Genomic DNA, 21,672 nt, shown 5'->3' on the forward strand with positions numbered 1-21,672 from the left:
GTAGCAGATTGTGCTATACTTACCACTGCAAATCTTCCATCCACCCATAAGAGTTACCATCTGTGTCCCAGTAAGAGAGCAGCACCATTGTGATAAACCACATAGAGAGGTAATAGCCAGACTGACTGTGATGGGAAAATCTTATTGGAGTTACAGCAATCAGATATCAGCAATGTCCAAGTGTAACTCTCAGGAGGGAGCGGCCATGTTGTCACTCTTTGCACTCATCCATAACCATGTACTGTATATATGACCATGAGCACTAGGGGGCAGCAGAGCCAGGGGGCAGGATTAGGTCTGGACATCACCCTCTGGGTATAAGGTTTTCCTTAATTGATAATGAAGAGATAATAAATCACACAGGGGAAGATGTAACAAGCCGTCTTATGGGAACAATCTCCTGTGTTGTCCATAGCAACCAATCACAGAGCAGCTTTCTAATATTCATGAGCTCTGGTAAAATGAAAGCTGAGCTGTGATTGGCTGCTATGGCAAACAAAGAACTTTCCCACTGTAACTGATTGATAAATGTCCCCCATAGTATTATATATCAGAGAGTCCCATCCATGATGAATGGCTATGAGATGGACACCCAGGAGCCCAGTTATCAGAGCTCTGTCCTGTAACAAGCCAGGCACCTGTGTGACCATCTCATGACCAGGACAGATGTCATCCACTAGAAGGAAACAATAAAGGTTCCTATTACATGACAGCAAGCAGAGATCTTACACTGTGTGGAAATATATATAACATAACCCATAGTAATAGCAAAGCTGAGAAAGATGACTGGAATTTCCACCAAAAAGACAAGGGCTCAATGCTTATAAATCAATAAATATTATTAAAAATAAAAATAATAATAATAATAATAATAATAAAAATATATAATTGAAAATAATCTGTCCAAATAGAACCGCCATGAGGTCATATAGTGATGTCATGATGTTTTGCACTTTCCACCAAACAGATGGCTTGCCCAGACATGACTGCTGCAAGGTGGCTGTGATGTCATAATACTGTGCATATGTCACCAGTCAGAAAGCATTGTGATGTCATGATGGAATTTCCACCAATCAGGGCACAACACTGGCAGCATATATAGCTGTACACAGCTGCTCCTGCTCATTCTACACAGAGGCAGCAGCAGAAAAACAGCTAGGAGCAGCATCTAAGGAGGATCTGAGGGAGAAACAGAGCCCAATCCAGGAGGGAACTGAGGTTTCCAAAAAGGCTTTTTATGAAAAGGTATTTATTTATAGAAAATGCATTATTACTGATATTTTACTGTTTATGGCTGCCATGGGGGGGGGGGGGGGGAAGGGGCTGTAAGGACCATCTATAGGCTCTATGGATGACATCATGATTTTTCTATATGACATTCACATACATTTGTTTTGATTGATTTGAACCGAAAAGTAAAATATGTTGTTTTTATTTTCTAACCTGTTCTTATTTCTTATTATGGTTTTTTTCATATAATTTTTAGCAAATTATTTTGGGGACGGACATTTTGTCTGAGCTATATACATATTTAACCCCTTAAGGACCGAGCCTAAAATGGCCTTAAGGACAAATTTTATTAATATGACCTGTGTCACTTTATTCATTAATAACTTGGGAATGCTTTTACCTATCCGGCTGATTCTGAGATTGTTTCTCGTGACATTTTGTACTTTACATTTCTGGTAAATTGGAGTCGATACTTATAACGAATCTTTATGAAAAAAATCCAAAATAACGTGAAAAATTGTGAAAAATTGCATTTTTCCACCTTTGAAACTTTTCTGCTTATACAGAAAATGGTTATGCTACATAAATTATATTTTAAATAGCATTAGCAACATGTCTACTTTATGTTGGCAGCATTTATTAAACTATTTTTTTTTTTTTTTAGACAATGGAAAGCTTAAAACATTAGCAGCAAATTTCCAAATCTTCAGTAAAATTTCAAAATCAGATTTTTTTTAGGGACCTGTTCAGGTGGGCGGCTGGGTTCACACTATGTTCACAATGTTGAAATTGAGTGGATGGCCGCCATATAACAGTAAATAAAGGCCATTATTTCAATACCACAGCCGTTGTTTTAAAATAACAGCAAATATTTGCCATTAAATGACGGCCATCCACTCAATTACAACATTATGTGAACAGAGCCTTTCTGTGTTTTCAATCCACTCCTGGTTTTGGTTGCTATACAGCCTCACAAATACAGCCTCAAATATACATAGTGTGAACCCAGTATAATTAAAGTGTATTTGAGGGGACTGTGTGTTAGAAAGCCCCACAAAGCACCCCATTTCAGAAACTGCATCCCCTAAACTCTGCAAAAGCACATCCAGAAAGTTTTTTTAACCCTTTAGGGAAGGCACAGAAATAAAAGCTAAGTGTGTAAGAAATTTGAAAATTTAAATTTTCTGTGCAGAGATTTTATTGTAATCCAATATTTTTCATAATTATAAACTTATTACCAGAGAAATTCACCCCAATATTGATTGCCCCGTTTCTGCAGTTTCTAGAAATACCCCATATATGGCCCTAATGCGCTATTTGACGCAACCACAAGCCTCAGATATAGAGGAGCACCTAGAGAATTTCAACGCCTCTGTTTTATTTGGTCATTTTTGACTGTACCACTTCAGGTTGGCAGAGGCTCTGGGGTGCCAAAACCTAAAAACCACCCCTAAAGGGACACCATTTAGAAAACTACACTTCTTGAGGAATGTAACAAGGGGTGCGGAGAGCATGTGGACCCCACAAGTGCTTCACAAAAAAAAAAAACATTTTCTACATGCTGAACATCCCTGTAGCTACTGATAAGTGTATAATATACACTTATCAGCCTCTAGGGGGCAGTATTCCCGAAAAAGCCGAAGATAGACGACAAGGGACCCGGAAAAAGTCAAAGGGGACCGCCGGAAATAGCCGAAGAGGACGACGCGAGAAGAGGACGCCGCAGACCCGGTCCAGAGCAAGTATTTTACATTTTAGGGGCACCTATATCGCCTTGATCGGCCGGTCGGTCCTGGCCAGCCGATCACGGCGATCGGGACTGTTACTTTTATCAGTAAAGGCCGACCGTCATTTTTTTCCGGGTCACCGATGACCGGAAAGCTGCAGATCGCCGCTATTGGCTGATCTGAATTGATCAGCTAATAGCAGCCTTCGTCAGCATGGGGGGGGGGGGGGGGGTAAACCACCCCCCGTGCCGACAAGCTAGGATGGCCTGCTATACATTATAGCAGGCCATCTTCCCTGATCGGGGTAACTGCGGGCGTACATTTACGTCCATTTGCATTAAGGCACGGACTTCGGGGTTGTTAAGGGGTTAAATCAGGAAAGAATGTATATAATGTAATTATACAAATGTTTTATAGGATTATTGAGTAAGGGGCTGTGCACATGATCATGTTGCTGTACATCAAATAGCAATAATCTCATTGTAAGAGGAACATCAGGACTGGGAACTATACAGACTGTATTGTCTAACCAAACGGAATTCCCTTTAAGAAAACTATAACTAAAATTTACTACTCAACTCACATACATACAGTATAACCCGTATAGTAAAATACACATAATTATCTCTATTCCAGGGATATATTATCACATCTGTGACTTTTCCTAGGTAGCCGATTAGAAGAAAGAATTTGCAAGGTGACGGACATTCGGATGCAAGAAGGGAATCGCTGGACAGGTAATTAATATTATTATTAATTACTGATAACTATCAGGCTAGACTCTAGGTCTAGACCTGCATAGGTGTGATGATATGTTCCTGGTCCATGGAGATATATATTTGGTAATAACATATATCTTCAATGGACATTGAATATGATAACACTAACCTTTAGGAACAGAAACGTGGCATCTCTTTGCCGCATATCTCTCATCACATTAGTATAATATCATATATGCTCTCATATACACTAGGACACCATGCCCCCAAGTAGCAATAGTCCACCATGTGTCCTTAATTGGTAACCCCCCCCCCCTCCTGTTCCCCAAAAGACAAAAGAGCTATAATTCCATAATTTTCCCCTCCTTTGCCCAAGTATTGATAATCCTCCTCCATGTGCCCCCCAAGCAGTAACAACACCCCATCCTGTGCCCCTATTTCCTATTTGATAAGTTTGTTCAGCAACATCTCTTTCTTTCTCTAATTACCACCGAAAACCCCTATTCCTATGTTTAATAGCTTTTGTTTCTTAGAATATTTAAGCCGGACCATCATATGGTTACTGGATTTTATTTAGTTTCGTCTTATTTCTGATAAAGGTCTCTATTGTATATGGATATGAACATTTTATAAAACATATAGAGGCACTTTGGCCTGGATGGGGTGAATTAAAACAATTACAATTTTTACTGTTTTTCTTATTTACCCATTATCTTACCACTATGACTGTATAATTACTATAAGTGTACCAATGCTATAACACCTTTACCCCCCAACCCCATCCTCCTCCTTCCCTCTCTTTCCCTGCCCCCTTTTACCCTCTTCACTTTACCTGAATTTTAACAACATCACTTAATTGTTGCCAACAACATAAAGTATAGTGCTAGAAAGATACAGATAAGTTGTCTTATTTGTGTTTAATTTATATAAATACTTATATGTAAGGCTCTATTTACTTATTTCCTTTATGTCTGTTGACTGCTAAAACTATTGTTATGTCAAATATAAGGTTTGAGGGGAAAAAAAAACTTCTGTGTCCCAGACTATAATAATGCCACCTCCTTGCCCCCAAATTATGAAAAACACCACATTTTTTACCCCAAGTAGCAATAATCTCCCATTTTGTGTCTCAAAAGTAGAAATAATCCCTACTCCTGTACCCCCAAAAAACAACATTTTCCCATTTCTTTCCCCAAAGTAGCAATAACTCCAGCGGTTTAGCTAGGATTCATGGGGTCTTATTGCAAAAAAATTTTTACCCCCCCCCCCCCCCCAGCACAAAACAAAGCAATACATATATATCTATATCTATATCTCTATATATATTTAAATATATAAAGTATATAGGCTAAGTGATGTGGCAAGAGGTAAAATCCTGTAGTTATTATCCCCATCTTCTGTCCACAAATATTATTATCCCACTCTGTGCCTCCAAGTATTTATATTCCCTGTCCTATGCCCATAAATATTAAACATATTCCACCCTTTGCCCCCCAAGTAGTTATAATCTCCATCATGTGCCCACAAATATTAATATCCAACCATGTGCCCCCAAGTAGTTATAATCCCCGCCCTGTTCCCACAAATATTAATAATATCCAATACTGTGAACTCAGATAGTTATAATTTCTATCCTGTTCCCACATATATTATTAACAATCATCCCACTTCTGTGTCCACAAATTGTCAGGACAGGGAGGTACAGATACGACAAGACAGTGGGCCCTAGGTCTGAACCCTCCCACTGTCCCTGCCTACTTGCCTCAGTCGGCCCTAGGCGGCCGTGGACAGCCATGTAGACGTTCCCTATGCCAAATACGGGCACATGGAACAAGACGGACAAACAAACACAAAAGAATAGTCAAACAGTCTGGGTCAAATCCAAACAGGCAGCGCAGTACAGAATCAGTAAACAATCGGATAGTCAAAAAGTCAGGCAGTCAGATAACGAGTCGAGCACACAGAGGGATTAGGAACGGGGATCGCAGGAAAGGACAGGGAAGCTGGGACCAGGGAGTTAACCTAATAGCCAGTGCTGGGATTCTGCCTTAGCTTTGTTTTATGCCGACCAAGTGACCGGGCTGGTTCCCCGTTGGACCGGCGTTCTGATCTACCAGCATACAGACAGAAAACTCCTATATTGACCAATACCAGCCTGTCCCTGGCTGCAACACTACAAATCCTACAAAAATGGACAAAACTGTAAATTAATTCATATAAACATCTTTATTAATCAGAAATTATTTTAAAATACATATTACAGATGAACTGGTTAAATAGAGCCAATGGCTGTACACACAAAAAACAACCACCCACAGGACAAGTAAATCTATAAATAAAGGAACAATATGATGTAAGATGTAAACAATGGGTCTAAGTTAAATGATACACAGTGGACTATTTTCCAAAAGACACATTGCAGCACCCCCAGGCCTATAAAGTGCCAATAATAATTGCATAATGCCCAAGTCCTTAAATGTGGCCAAACTGGAGGTAAAAGGAAGTGATGCTGGTATTACCTGCGGTATGGATGTGTAGATGTTCCCACAAATATTAATAATATCCAATACTGTGACCTCAAATAGTTATAATTTCCATCCTGTTCCCACAGGAGGTGAAAGGAAGTGATGCTGGTATTACCTGCAGTATGGATGTGTAGAGGGGGACGTGCACACATCCATACCGCAGGTAATACCAGCATCACTTCCTTTCACCTCCAGTTTGGCCATATTTAAGGACTTGGGCATTATGCAATTATTATTGGCACTTTATAGGCCTGGGGGTTCTGCAATTTGTCTTTTGGAAAATAGTCCACTGTGTATCATTTAACTTAGACCCATTGTTTACATCTTACATCATATTGTTCCTTTATTTATAGATTTACTTGTCCTGTGGGTGGTTGTTTTTTGTGTGTACAGCCATTGGCTCTTTTTAACCAGTTCATCTGTAATATGTATTTTAAAATAATTTCTGATTAACCCTTAGACGACCCAGGGCGTATAGTTACGCCATGGAAGTCTGTCCCCAGACGACCTAGGGCGTAACTGTACGCCCTGGGTGTTTCTCACGCTATGGAGCGGAGCGCGCTTCATAGCAGGTGGGGGCCGGCTGCAATCAGCAGCCGGGACCTCACCGGTAATGACACGCTGCAGCGATCGCGCTGCCGTGTGTCATTAACTCCTTAAACGCCGCGATCGCGGCGCGACCGCGGCGTTTAAGTGTAAGTGACAGGGGGAGTCCCCTGTCACTTACCGATCGGGACCCCCGCAGTGTGACTGCGGGGGTCCCGATCGGTAAAACGGGCCGCCGGAGCTCTCTCACCTGCCTCCGTGCGGTCCGATCGGCGCTCTGGTCACTGAGCCTGCACAGGCAGGCTCAATGAGCAGAGCGCCGATAACACTGATCAATGCTATGCCTATGGCATAGCATTCATCAGTGTAAAAATCCAAGTAGTGAATGTACAAGTCCCCCAAAGGGACTTCAAATGTGTAAAAAAAAAAAAGTTAAAAACACTAACACACTACCCCAAAACCCCTCCCCCAATAAAAGTTGAAATCACCCCCCTTTCCCATTATATAAATAAAACATATAAAAATAAATAAATAGATAAACATATAATATACCGTAGCGTGCGTAATTGTCCGATCTATTAAAATATAACAAGCGTCATTGCGAACGGTAAACGGCGTACACGAAAAGAGGGAAAAAAGTGCGCGGATTACCGATTTTATGTTACATTATATATATAAAAAAATTAATAAAAAGTGATCAAAACGTCCGATCTTCACAAATATGGTATTAATAAAAACTAGAGATCATGGCGGAAAAAATGACACCCCATACAGCCCCGTAGGTGAAAAAATAAAACCGTTATAAGCGTCACAATAGTCCCATTTTATTTATAATTAATTGCCAAAAAAAAGGATTTCATTTAAAAAAAAAATATAACATTAGAGAATCTGCGTAAACCTGCATATGGTTGTGTTCGTACTGACCTATAGAGTAATGGTATCATGTCGCTTTTACCATATACTGCATTACGTAGACACAGGAACCCCCCAAATGTTACCATATTGCATTCTTTTTTGCGATTTCACCAATTTATATCTTCATAAATAATATATTTGGAATTCCATCATACATGTTATGGTAAAATAAATGACGCCATTACAAAGTACAACTATTCCTGTAACAAATAAGCCCTTACATGGCCTGTAGATAAAAAACTGAAAGTGCTGGAGCTCTTAGAAGGGGAGGAGGGAAAAACGGAAACACTAAGATCAAAATTTGCGCGGTCCACTGGGTCATTTTGGGCCTGGTCCTCAAAGGGTTAATAAAGATGTTTATATGAATTTACAGTTTTGTACGTTTTTGCAGGATTTGCAGCATACAGACAGGCAGAGAAACCCGTCAATCACAGAGACAAGACAGGTGCATAATCAAGTCCAAAAGCTTCTCATCTTAACTCCTGCATTGCCGGAAGCAAGAAACAATCGAGTGTGGCACACAAAAGCAAACACCAGGCCCAGTTCACACCAGGCACTGCAGATTCCTGACACAAATATAAGAATATCCCACCCTGTGCCCCCAAGTATATATAATCCCTGTCCTCTGTCTACAAAGATAAATAATATCTCACTCTGTGCTACCAAGTAGTTATAATCCCAGTCCTGTGCCCAAATAAATTAATAATATCCTCCCTGTGCTTCTAGTTATAATCTCTGCCATTTGCCCTAAAATATAAACAATATGCCACCCTGCGCCCCCAGGTAGTTATAATCTCCACCTTGTTCCTAGAAATAATAAAATCACACCCTTGCCTCCAAGCAGTTATTATTCTCATCCTGTTCCTAGGAATAATACTATCACACCCTGTGACCCTAAATAGTTATAATCCCCACTGTAAGGCCAAAAATATTAATATCTAAAGCTGTGCCCAAAATTGCTTATAATCCCCGTACTGTGCCCACAAATATTAGTTATATCCCACCCTGTGTTCACAAGAAGTTATAATCCCCGCTCTGTGTCCATTTATATTAAAAATATCATACCGTGTGCCCCAAAATAGTTATTATTCCTGCCCTGTGTCCACAAATATGAATAATATCCCACTCTTTACCTCCAAAGTATTTACAAACCCAGTCCCACGCCCATTTGTGCCCACAAACAACAATATCCCAACCGGTGCCCCCAAGTAGTTATAATCCGCCCTCTGCCCCCAAGTAGTTATAATCCGCCCTGTGCCCCCAAGTATTTATAAACCCTTCCTGTGGCCATATACGTACATATATGTACATTAAGAATATCACACCGTGTGCCCTGAAATTATTATAATCTCCGCCCTGTCCTTACAAATATTAATAATATCTCACTCCTGCCCAGAAATAATAACATCCCATCCTGTGCCCCAAGTATTTATAATCCCCGTCCTGTATCCAAAAGTATTAAAAATATCCCACCCTGTCCCATCTCCCGTGCCCCAAGTAAAAAATGGTCTATAATAAAATAGTCAAGGTTTCCTCACTGTATAAGCAATGACACAATAGAATATTCTGGCCATAGAAAGACGCCCTTAGAGTGTTATCTATATATTAGTATCTCCATTCCAGGAATATATTATCACACATGTGACTTTTCCTAGGATGCCGATTAGAAGAAAGAAATTGCAAAGTGACGGACATTCGGATCAGACGCGAGAAGGGAATCGCTGGACAGGTAATTAATATTATTATTAATTAATGATAATTATCAGGCTGGACTCTACGTCAAGACCTGCATAGGTGTGATGATATGTTCCTGGTCCATGGAGATATATGTTTTGTAATGACATATATATTCATTGGACGTTCAATATGATAACACTAACATTTAGGAAGAGAAATGTGGCATCTCTTTGCTGCATATCTCTGATCACATTAGTACAATATTACATAAGGTCTCACATACACCAGAACACTATACCCCCGGGTAGCAATAGTCCGCTCTGTATCCCCAAGTAGTCATAACCCCATTTTTGGTTCATAAATATTAATATCCCACCCTGTGCCTCCAAATAGTTATTTTCCATCCTGTGCCCAAAAATAATAATATTGCACCCTGTGCCCCAAGTAGGTATAATCCCAGACCTGTGCCCACAAATATCAATATCATCCCACCTTGTCCACCTAAATAGTTACAATCTCCACCCTGTGCCCAAAAATATTAATATTATCCAAAACTGTGCCCCAAAATAGTAATAATCCCATGCTGTGCCCACAAATATTGATTATATCCCACCCTGTGCCCCAAGTAGATATTATCCCCATACTGTACCCACAAATATCAATAATATCCCAATCTGTGCCTCCAAGTATTTACATACCTGGTCCTAAAAATATTCCCCCCTTTGCACCCAAAGTAGTTATAATCTGCATCTTGTGCCCACAAATATTAATATCCCACCATGTGCCCCAAGTATATATAACCCCGCCATTTTCCCACAATTACCAATAATATCCCACCTTGGGCACCTAAACAGATATATTCCTGCCCTGTGTCTACAAATATTAATAATATCCAATATTGTGCCCTCAAATAGTTATAATCTCCATCCTCTTCATACAAATATTAATTAATTTCCTACCGTCTGCCCCAAGAAGTTATAATCCCTTGTCCACAAATATTAACAATATTGCACCATGTGCCCCCAAATTTGTTGTAATCCCAGTCCTGTGTCTATATATATTAATAATATCCCCCTGTGCATCTAAGTATTTATAATCTTTACCATTTGCTCAAAAATATTACCAATATGCCACCCTGTGTCCCCAAGAAGTTATAACCCCCGCCCTTTGTCCACATATATGAACAGACAACACTCTGTGCCCCTAAGAAAATATACTGTAATGCTCGCCCTGTGCCCACAAATATTAATAATATCCAACCCTTTGCTTCCAAGTTTTTACATACCCCGTCCTGTGGCCATAAATATTAATAATATCCCACTCTTTGCCCCCAAATACTTATAATCTCTGCCCTGTGTCCACAAATATAAAGAATATACCACTGTTATCCCCGAAATAGTTATAATCACCACCTTCTGTCCAAATTTATAATCTCTGTCAATTGCCCAAAAGTATTAAAAATATCCCACCCTCTGCTCCCAAGAAGTTGTAATCCCCATCCCGTGCCCACAAATATTAATATTATCCCACCCTGTGCCTCTAAATAGTTATTAGTACTTAAGATACCTGTCCTGTGTCTACAAATGTTAATAAAATCCCACCATGTGCCTCCAATTAGTTATTATTTTCTTCCTTTGTCTAATAATAATAATAATAATAATAATAATAATAATAATAATATCCCACCCTGGTCCCTCAGTTACTGATATTCCCTCTTCTCCGAGTAGTGATAGTCCTGCCTCATGTGGTCCCAATGTAGATAAAGTCCCCACCTCTCGTGCCCCCAAGTAGGTAATAAGGATGTCTATAATAGAATAGTCAGGGTCACCTTACTGTATAAGCAACGACACAATAGAATATTCTGGCCATAGAAAGATGCCCTTAGAGTGTTATCTATATATTAGTATCTCCATTCCAGGAATATATTATCACACCTGTGACTTTTCCTAGGTAGCCGATTAAAGGAAAGAAAGTGACGGACATTCGGATGAGAGACAAGAATGTAATCGCAGGACAGGTATCTAATATTATTATTATTTACTGATAACTATCAGGCTAGACTCTAGGTCTAGGTGATGATATGTTTCTGGTCTATAGAGATATATGTTTTATAATGACATATCTTCAATGGATGTGCAATGCGATAGCACTAACATTTAGGAAGAGAAACGTGGCATATCTTTGCCGCATATCTCTGATCACGTTAGTATATTATTATATGGTCTCACATACACTAGGACAATATTCCCCTAAGAAGTCATGATCCCTATTTTATGTCCATAAATATAAATATCCCACTCTGTGCCCCTAAGTAAATATAATCCCCACCATGTGTCTACAAATATTATTATTCCACACTGTGCTTCTAAGTATATACATACCCGGTCCTGTGCCCATCAATATAAAGAATATCCAACCCTTTGCCCAAAAATAATATTATCCACCCTGTGCCCACAAGTAGTTATTATCCCCATTCTGTGCCCAAAAATATTACTATTGCACCCTGTGCACCTAAAATTCTTAACTTCTCTGTACTGTGCCCACAAATATTTATTATGTCCCACCCTGTGTCCCACCCAAGAAGTTACAATCCCCGACCTCTGCAGACAAATATTAATCTGCCTCCAAGTTTTTACATACCCGGTCCTGTGCCCATAAACATTAATAATATCCAAAATTTTGTCCCCAAGTAGTTATAATCCCTGTCCTGTGTCCACAAATATAATTAATATCAACCCATCTTGTGTCCTAAATAGTTAGAATCTCCTTTCTGTGCCCACAGATATTAACAGTATCCCAATCTGTTCCCCCAAGTAGTTATAATCCCTGTTGTTAGTCCACAAATATTAATAATATGTCACTTTTTGCCCCCAAGTGTATATAATCCCCATCCTATGTCTATAAATATTGATAATATCCCACCCTGTGACGCTAAGTAGTTATATTCTCCAACATTTGCCCATAAATATTATCAATATCTTATCCTGTGCTCCCAAGTAGTTATGATCCCCGCCCTGTGCCCACAAATATTAAAAATTTCCCACCCTGTGCCTCCAAGTATTTACATACACGGTACTGTTTCCATAAATAGTAAGAACATTCCATCCTGTACCCACAATATTATCCCACCATGTACCCCAAGTAATTATAATCACTGCCCTTTTTCCACAATTACTAATATCAGCCCACCTTTTGCACCTAAATAGTTATAATCCCCATCCTGTGCCCACAAATATTATCCCACCCAGTGCCACAAAAAGTCATAATCCCCGTCTTGTCAACAAATATTATTAATATTATCCCGCCTTATATCCCAAGTAGTTATAATCCCCCTCCTGTGCCAAAATATATTAATAATATCCCCTGTGCCCCTAAGTAATTATAATTTCTACCCTTATTTCACAATTATCAATCATATCATCCCACTTTGTGCATTTAAATAGATATAATCTCTGCCCTGTGTCTACAAATATTAATAATATCCAATACTGTGCCCTCAAATAGTTATGATCTCCAACCTGTTCCCACAAATATGAATAATTTCCTACACTTTGTCCCCAAGTATTTATAATCTACCTCCTCTGCCAAAATCTATTAATAATATCCCCTTGTGCCTCTACCAAGTTTTAATCTCTGGCATTTCCCCCAAAATATTAACAATATCCCACCTTGTGTCCGCAAGTAGTTATAATCTTCATCCTGTGTCCAAAAATATTAATAAGATCCCACTCTTTGCCCCCAAGAAGTTAAAATCCTTGCACTGTCACACTGTATCCACAAATATTAGGAATATCCCTTAAATAGTTAATCCCAATCCTGTGTCCAAAAATATTAATAAAATTCCACCCTGGGCCCCCAAGTAGTTATTATTCCCATCCTGTAAACACAAATATTAATATGGCACCCTGTGCCTCTAAATAGTTATAGTCCCTGCCCTGTTCCCACAAATATTAATTATATCCCACCCTGTGCCCTTAAATTGGTTATAATCCCTTTCCTGTCTCCACAAATAGTTAAAATTCCTGCACTGTGTCCACACATATTAATAGTATCCTACCCTGTGCTTCCAAATAGTTATTATTCTCTTCCTGTGTCCACAAATAATATTGATAATATCCAAAATTATGTGGAATTTTCCACCCTTTGCCCCCAAGTAGTTATAATCTCCATCCCGTTCCCACAAATATTAATATCCCACCATGTGCCCACAAGTAGTTATAATCCCTGCAATTTTTCCAGAAATATCAATAATATTATCCCCAATTTATGCCCCAAATAGTTATAATCCCCATCCTGTGCCCACAAGTATTAATAATATCAAATACTGTGCAATCAAATAGTTATAATCCCCATCCTTTTCCAACAAATAGTAATGATTTCCTACCCTGTGCCCCCAAGTAGTTATAATCCCTGTTTGGTGCCCACAAATATTAGGAATATCCCACTCTGTGCCCCCAATAAATATAATCCCCACCCTGTGTCCACAAATATTAATATCATCCTAACCTACAGTATGCCCCTAAGTAGTAATAGTCCCTGTCCTCCGTCCTCAAATTGTACTATCCCACCATGTGCCCCCAAGTAGTTATAATCCCTGTCCTCTGTCCTTAAATTGTACTATCCCACCATGTGCCCCCAAGTAGTTATAATCCCTGTCCTGTGTCTACAAATGTCAATAATATTGTACCCTGTGCCCCCAAGTACCGATAATCCCCCCCCCTGTCCCCTAGACTATTGATATTCCCGCCTCATGTGGCCCCAATGTAGATATAATCCACCTCCCGTGCCCCCAGGTAGGTAATAAGGGTGTCTATAATAAAATAGTCAGGGATTCTTCACTGTACAAGCAATAGAACGATATAATATTCTGGCCATAGAAAGACGCCCTTAGAGTGTTATCTATATATTGGGATCTCCATTCCAGGAATATATTATCACACCTGTGACTTTTCCTAGGTAGCCGATTAGAAGAAAGAAATTACAGTGATGGACAATCACATTAGCCGCAAGAAGTAAATCGCAGGACAGGTAATTAATAATATTTTTAATTACTGATAACCATCAGGCTAGACTCTAGGTCTAGTCCTGCATAGGTGTGATGATATGTTCCTGGTCCATGGAGATATATATTTGGTAATAACATATATCTTTAATGGACCCGAGGCTCCGGGGGGGCCCATGCCACGCCGCCCCCCCCCTCGCCACTACAATCTCTTGTGACCGCAAGCATTGTTTTGATGGCGGTCACAAGAGTCCGGCTATTACTGTCACTGGCTGATGCGCGGCTGGCGGGGGTGTCCCGTCCTATCCCTGGCAGCGCGCGCATCAGAGAGCTCCCCTTGCGCCTGTGGCTGTGACTTCTGGTCTCTATTGTATATGGATATGTATGTTTTATAAAACATATAGAGGCACTCTGGCCTGAATGGGGTGAATTAAAACAATTACAATTTTTACTGTTTTTCTTATTTACCCCTTATCTTATCTCTATGACTGTATAATTACTATAAGTGTACCAATGCTATAACACCTTTACCCCCCAACCCCATCCTGCTCCCTCCCTTCCTTTCCCTGCCCCCTTTTACCCTTTACACTTTACCTGAGTTTTTCAACATCATTAAATTGTTGCCAACCACATAAAGTGTTAGAAAGATACAGATAAGTTGCCTTATTTGTGTATCATTTTATACAAATACTTATATGTAAGGCTCTATTTTTCTTCTTTCCATTTCCAGTCTATTGACTGCTAAAACTATTGTTAATACCACCTGCTTGCCCCCAAGTTATGAAAAATGCCACCTTTTTTACCCCCAAGTAGAAATAATCCCCACTCTTGTGCCCCCCAAAAACAACATTTTCCCAAAGTAGCAATAACTCCAGGAGTGTAAGTAAGATTCATTGGGTCCCATAATAAAAATAAATGTACCCCTTCCCCCAGCACAAAACAAAGCTATATATATATATATATATATATATATATATATATATATATATATTTATATATATATATATATATATATATATATATATATATATATATATATTAAGTGATGTGGCCAAAGGCAAAATCCTGTAGTTATAATCCCCATCCTGTGTCCACAAATAGTAATAATATCCCAGCCTGTGCCTCCAAGTATTTACATTCCCTGTCCTATGCCCATAAATATTAACAATGTTCCACCTTTGCCCCCCGTTATAATCTCCATCATGTGCCCACAAATATTAATATCCAACGATGTTCCCCAAAGTAGTTATAATCCCCGTCCTGTTCCTAGAAATAATATGACACCCTGTACCCCCAGGTAGTTAAAATCCCCGTCCTGTTCCTAGAAATAATAATATCCCACCCTGAGGTCCTAAATAGTTATAATCCCTGCTGTAAGGCCAAAAATATTAGTAATATCTAAAGCTGTGCCCAAAAATACTTATAATCCCCTACTGTGCCCACAAATATTAGTTATATCTTACCCCGTGATCCCAAGAAGTTATAATCCCCGCTCTGTGTCCATTTACATTAAGAATATCAACCGTGTGCCCCAAAATAGTTATTATCCCGCCCTGTGTCCACAAATATGGATAATATCCCACTCTTTACCTCCACGTATTTACAAACCCAGTCCCGTGCCCTATCTATCTATCACACCCTGTGGCCCAAGTTATAATCCCTGCCCTTTTTCCACAATTATCAATAATATCACCCCCCCCTTGTGCGCCTTAATAGATATAATCCCCATACTGTGCCCACAAATATTAATAATATTAAACTCCTTGATCTCAAAGTATTTATAATCTCTGTCCTGTGTCCACAAATATTAACATCATCCCAATGTGTGCCCTAAATATTTATAATCCCCCTTCTGTGCCCACAAACAACAACAATATCCCAACCTGATCCCCCAAATTTTTATAATCCTGCCCTGTGCCCTTAAATTCTTATAATCCCGCCCTGTTTCCTCAAATTTTTATAATCCTACCCTGTGCCCACAAGTATTTATAAACCCGTCCTGTGGCCATATACTGTACATTAAGAAAATCACACCGTGTGTCCTAAAATAATTATAATCCCTGCCCTGTCCTAACAAATATTAATAATATCTCACTCGTGCCCCCAAGTAGTTAAAATCCTTGCTCTGTGTTCAAAAATAATAATATCCCATCCTGTACCCCCAAGTAGTTATAATCTCCACCATTTACCAACAAATACTTAGAATATCCCACCCTGTGCCCCAAGTAAATATGATTCTGACCTGTGTCTACAAATATTAACAATATCCCACCCTGTGCCCCCAAGTATTCATAATCCCCGTCCTGTGTCCAAAAGTATTAAAAATATCCCACCCTGTGTAGATATAATCCACCTCCCGTGCCCCAAGTAATAAATTGTCTATAATAAAATAGGGTTTCCCCGCTGTATAAGCAATGACACAATAGAATATTCTGGCCATAGAAAGACGCCCTTAGTGTCACCTATATATTGGGATCTCCATTCCAGGAATATATTATCACACCTGTGACTTTTCCTAGGTAGCCGATTAGAAGAAAGAAATTGCAAAGTTACAGATTTTCAGATCTGCCGGAAGGAGGGAATCGCAGGACAGGTAATTAATATTATTATTAATTACTGATAACTATCAGGCTAGACTCTACGTCTAGACCTGCATAGGTGTGATGATATGTTCCTGGTCCATGGAGATATATGTTTTGTAATGACATATATCTTCAATGGACGTTCAATATAATAACACAAACATTTAGGAAGAGAAACGTGGCATATTTGTGCCACATATCTCTTATCACATTAGTATATTATTATATGTGCTCTCACATACACCAGGACACTATACCCCGAGTAGCAATTGTCCGCTCTGTATCACCAAGTAGTCATAACCCCATTTTTGGTTCATAAATATTACTATCCTACCCTGTACCTCCAAATAGTTATCAATATCATCCCAACTTGTCCACCTAAATAGTTAGAATCCCTACCCTGTGCCCAAAAATGTTAATATTATCTAAAACTGTGCCCCAAAATAATAATAATCCCGTACTGTGCCCACAAATATTAATTATATCCCACACTGTGCCCCAAGTAGTTATAATCCCCATACTGTGCCCACCAATATCAATAATATCCCAATCTTTGCCTCCAAGTATTTACATACCTGGTCCTATGCCCATAAATATTAAAAATTATCCACCCCTTGCCCACAAGTAGTTATAATCTGCATTCTGTGCCCACAAATACTAATATCCCAACAAGTATATATAACCCCGCCATTTTCCTACAATTACCAATAATATCCCACCTTGTGCGCCTAAACAGATATAATCCCGCCCTGTGTCTACAAATATTAATAATATCCAATATTGTGCCCTCAAATAGTTATAATCTCCATCCTCTTCACACAAATATTAATTAATTTCCTACCGTCTGCCTCCAAGAAGTTATAGCCCTCGTCCTTTGTCCACAAATATTATCCCACCCAAAATAGTTATAATCCCCCTTCAGTGTCCACAAATTCTAATATTGCACAATGTGCCCCCAAATTTGTTATAATCCCAATCCTGTGTCTACATATATTAATAATATCCCCCTGCACATCTAAGTATTTTTATCTCCCCCATTTGCACAAAAATATTACCAATATGCCACCTAGTTACCCCCAAATAGTTATAATCCCCGTCCTTTGTCCACATATATGAACAAGACAACACTCTGTGCCCCTAAGTTAATATACTGTAATTCTCGCCCTGTGTCCACATATATTAATAATATCCAACCCTATGCCTCCAAGTTTTTACATACCCGGTCCTGTGCCCATAAATGTAAATAATATCCAACTCTTTGCCCCCAAATATTTATAATCCCTGCCTTGTGTCCACAAATATAAAGAATATACTACTCTTTGCCCCGAAATAGTTATAATCGCCACCTTCTGTCCAAATATATTAATAAAATCCCACCCTATGACTCTAAGTAGTTATAATCTCTGCCAATTGCCCAAATATATTAAAAATATCCCACCCTCTGCTCCCAAGAAGTTGTAATCCCCACCCCGTGTCCACAAAAGTTAATATTACCCCACCCTGTGCCTCTAAATCCCTGTCCTGTATCTACAAATATCAATAATATCCCACCATGTGCCCTCAATTAGTTATTATTTTCTTCCTTTGTCCAAAAATAATATTATCCAACTCTGTGCCCCCAAGTACCGATAATCCCCCTCAATCCCCCTCTGTCCCCCCGAGTAGTAATAATCCTGCCTCATGTTTCCCCAATGTAGACAAAATCCTCACCTCCCGTGCCCCCAAGTAGGTAATAAGGATGTCTATAATAAAATAGTCAGGGTTGCCTCACTGTGTAAGCAATGACACAATAGAATATTCTGGCCATAGAAAGACGCTCTTAGGGAGGCATTTATTAAGTCCGGCGTTTTTTACGCCGGACTTAAAAATGCCCCCGCAGCTCCGGCGGTACGGGGATTTATGTAGAGGCGGACTGCCTGTACATAAATCCTGTGCGCGCCGGTGCGCACCGCCGAAAACCTACGCCAGCTGAGGACTGGAGTAGGTTTTCGGCGTACATTTGGGCGGAACGGATGATAAATCGCGCGGACTCTGAGTCCGCGCCCTCCGTTCCGCCCACTTCCCGCCTACTTCCCGCCCCCTTTCCGCCCCCTGGCGTACTCGGCGGAAAGTGCCGATTTGCGATTATTTTATTCGCAAATCGGCCATTTGCGTATAAAATAATACGCAAATCGGCACTTTCCGCCAAAAATCATCCGTCCGCCGGATGATAAATGTGGCCCTTAGAGTTTTATCTATATATTGGGATCTCCATTCCAGGAATATATTATCACACCTGTGACTTTTCCTAGGTAGCTGAAAGAAATTGTAAAGTGATGGACATTCGGATCAGAAGAAGGAAATCGCCGGACAGGTAATTAATATTGTTATTAATTACTGATAACTATCAGGCAAGACTCTAGGTCTAGACCTGCATAGGTGTGATGATATATTCCTGGTCGATGGAGATATATGTTTTGTAATGACATATATCTTCAATGAATGTTCATCCTGGCCCCAGAAAAGATAATATCGCACCCTGTGCCCTATTTAGTTATAATCCCTTCCCTGTGTCGACAAATATCAATAATATCCCACCTTGTGCTCCTAAATAGTTATAATCCACACCCTGTGCCCAAAAATATTAATAATATTCAAAACTGTGCACCAAAATAGTTATAATCGCCGTACTGTGCTCACAAATAATACACACAAATAATAATATCCCACCCTGTGCCTACAAGTATTTACATACTCGGTCCTATGGCCATAAATAATATTATAAGAATATTCTACCCACTAAGTAGTTATAATCCCCGCCTTTTTACCGCAGTTATGAATAATATCCCACTTTGTGAACCTAAACAGATATAATACCCGTCCTGTGCCCACAAATATTAATAATATCCGTTACTATGCCCCCAAGTAGTTATAATCCTCATAACTATTTGGGGTACAAGGTGGGATAATATTTGTGGGCACAGGATAATTCCCCTTCAGTTTCCACAAATATTAACAATGTTCCACCCTGCGCTCCCATGTAGTTATAATCCCCACCCCATGTCCACAAATCTTAATTATATCCCACTCCTTGCTTCCAGAGTAGTTATAAAAAATCACTGCCAGCATAGGTATAAGTATTCCCCCAACTGAAAAAATGCAAAAGGAATAGGGAATTCTAAAACTTACTTTTAATATAAATAATTCCGCTAAAAAGTCACAAAACAAACAATAATATTCTTCAACCAAAACTGTGATCACAGTGGTTGCAAAAAATGGATATGCCACAGTAATACAATACACTAGGGGAACCCTGATGTGTGTACCCCCATAGTATGTGGGTCCGGGTATCGGGGAGGGGCTCAGGTCAATGATGAGGGGCAGGACCTATTTCCCCCCTATACTCCCTTCTCCCTATATACCCTGCTCTAGGCGGAGTTGACGCCCTGATAAGGGCGGCCCCGCTCTGGAACCTAACCCTAGTTCCTATATAGCCCTACACAAGCACAGTGAGCTAGGCTATCTCACTTGGTATTAACTGCCTAGGCTAACATGTACTAGTGAGTGGAGCTATTACTAAACTCAAGAGGTAAATAGGTAGGGTGTCACCAGACACAGAGCGGAGTCAGGGAAAAAGAAAAAAGAGAGAGAAAGAAGGGAGGGGAGACACACACACACAGGCTGATAGATATAAGTTATATGTGATAAAATGTCACCAATACTATATAGGGCGATGATAAATACCTAGATGTTTTACCCCATCCCAAGGATGTCCACTGGGTATAGGTGTGTGTGTCTCTATCCGATAAGGTGTCAAACTCTGTCCACCAATGTGTCAAAAAATAGATATCAATACATAGTAAGTGTCCGTAATCCTATACCAACCAAACACCTGTTTGTTGCTGTGACCGGATCCCTGGTCACAGTCTCTGCTGACAGAGCGGGCTGCCACACCGCTCTGCCACAAGCTCCAGCTGTTCAATAGCAGTGCTAGTTAGCTGGTTAAATGGACACACATATTGGCCCCATAATCACAGAAGACACCTCAAGAGAACGTTTGGTAGGTACATAGTAATGATACACAGCGATGCTCAATGGTATGTATCCCAATGTACCTCAATTACTCAGAAAGCATCGTTGTAACAACAACAATCCAACACGTGGGCATAGCCAAAAAACAAAAACAGATATTAAAATCACTGATACATGAGGGTAGAATCGGGTGAACAAATAAATTCATATACTCATCGATCCTCCCAAATATCGGTCTCATATCCTAAATCGTCAGGAGACCCGATGATAGGAAATAGATGATCGTCCGCAGTCATACATCACCGCATGGACATGATAGACGCTGGTCGATGGATGCTCGTCTACGTTTCTAAATGCTTCCCGCACAGTATTAAATAGGAGGTCCCGCCCTCCCGCCGACGTCAGTGGGCGGCATCTCCTATCGCGAGATCTCAAGAGGCCTGATGTATTGGTAACTTGTTACGGACACTTCAACCACTAGACTACGTCATCCAGAGGGAGTGAACTCACAGACAGGAGTCCTGTCAAGGGGCCGTTACGCCCCCCAGGTGACGTGGGCATGCATCAAAAGACGCTGTGGCCCCGTAGATAACCAAAAAGATGGCGTCCTGCCAGGGCGACACATATTGCTATATGTATTAGGGAGGAGGCTAGTCCCGCGATATCCTCCACAAATCCCGAGTACTTAACTATACACCCCTTGCATCCCACGAGGATACAACGTATCAAGGGATGTTT

The 21,672-nt window shown here is 40.0% G+C and overlaps 1 protein-coding gene across 7 annotated transcripts in view; it reads right to left on the reverse strand.

Moving 5' to 3' along the window:
* SLC13A3 (solute carrier family 13 member 3) overlaps window positions 1–21,672 on the reverse strand; it is a 458,185-nt gene that overhangs the window by 80,572 nt on the left and 355,941 nt on the right. For 2 of the 7 annotated variants that reach the window (XM_069952525.1, XM_069952521.1), the window contains exon 1: window positions 24–209. The exons of the other annotated variants lie outside the window; for them this stretch is intronic. The gene's annotated coding sequence lies outside the window, so the exon portion shown is untranslated. Of the gene's footprint in view, window positions 1–23; window positions 210–21,672 lie in introns of those variants that run through there. 7 annotated transcript variants of the gene reach the window in all.

The sequence above is a fragment of the Dendropsophus ebraccatus genome, chromosome 14 (assembly GCF_027789765.1).
Source record: "Dendropsophus ebraccatus isolate aDenEbr1 chromosome 14, aDenEbr1.pat, whole genome shotgun sequence".
NCBI classification, from domain to species: domain Eukaryota; kingdom Metazoa; phylum Chordata; class Amphibia; order Anura; family Hylidae; genus Dendropsophus; species Dendropsophus ebraccatus.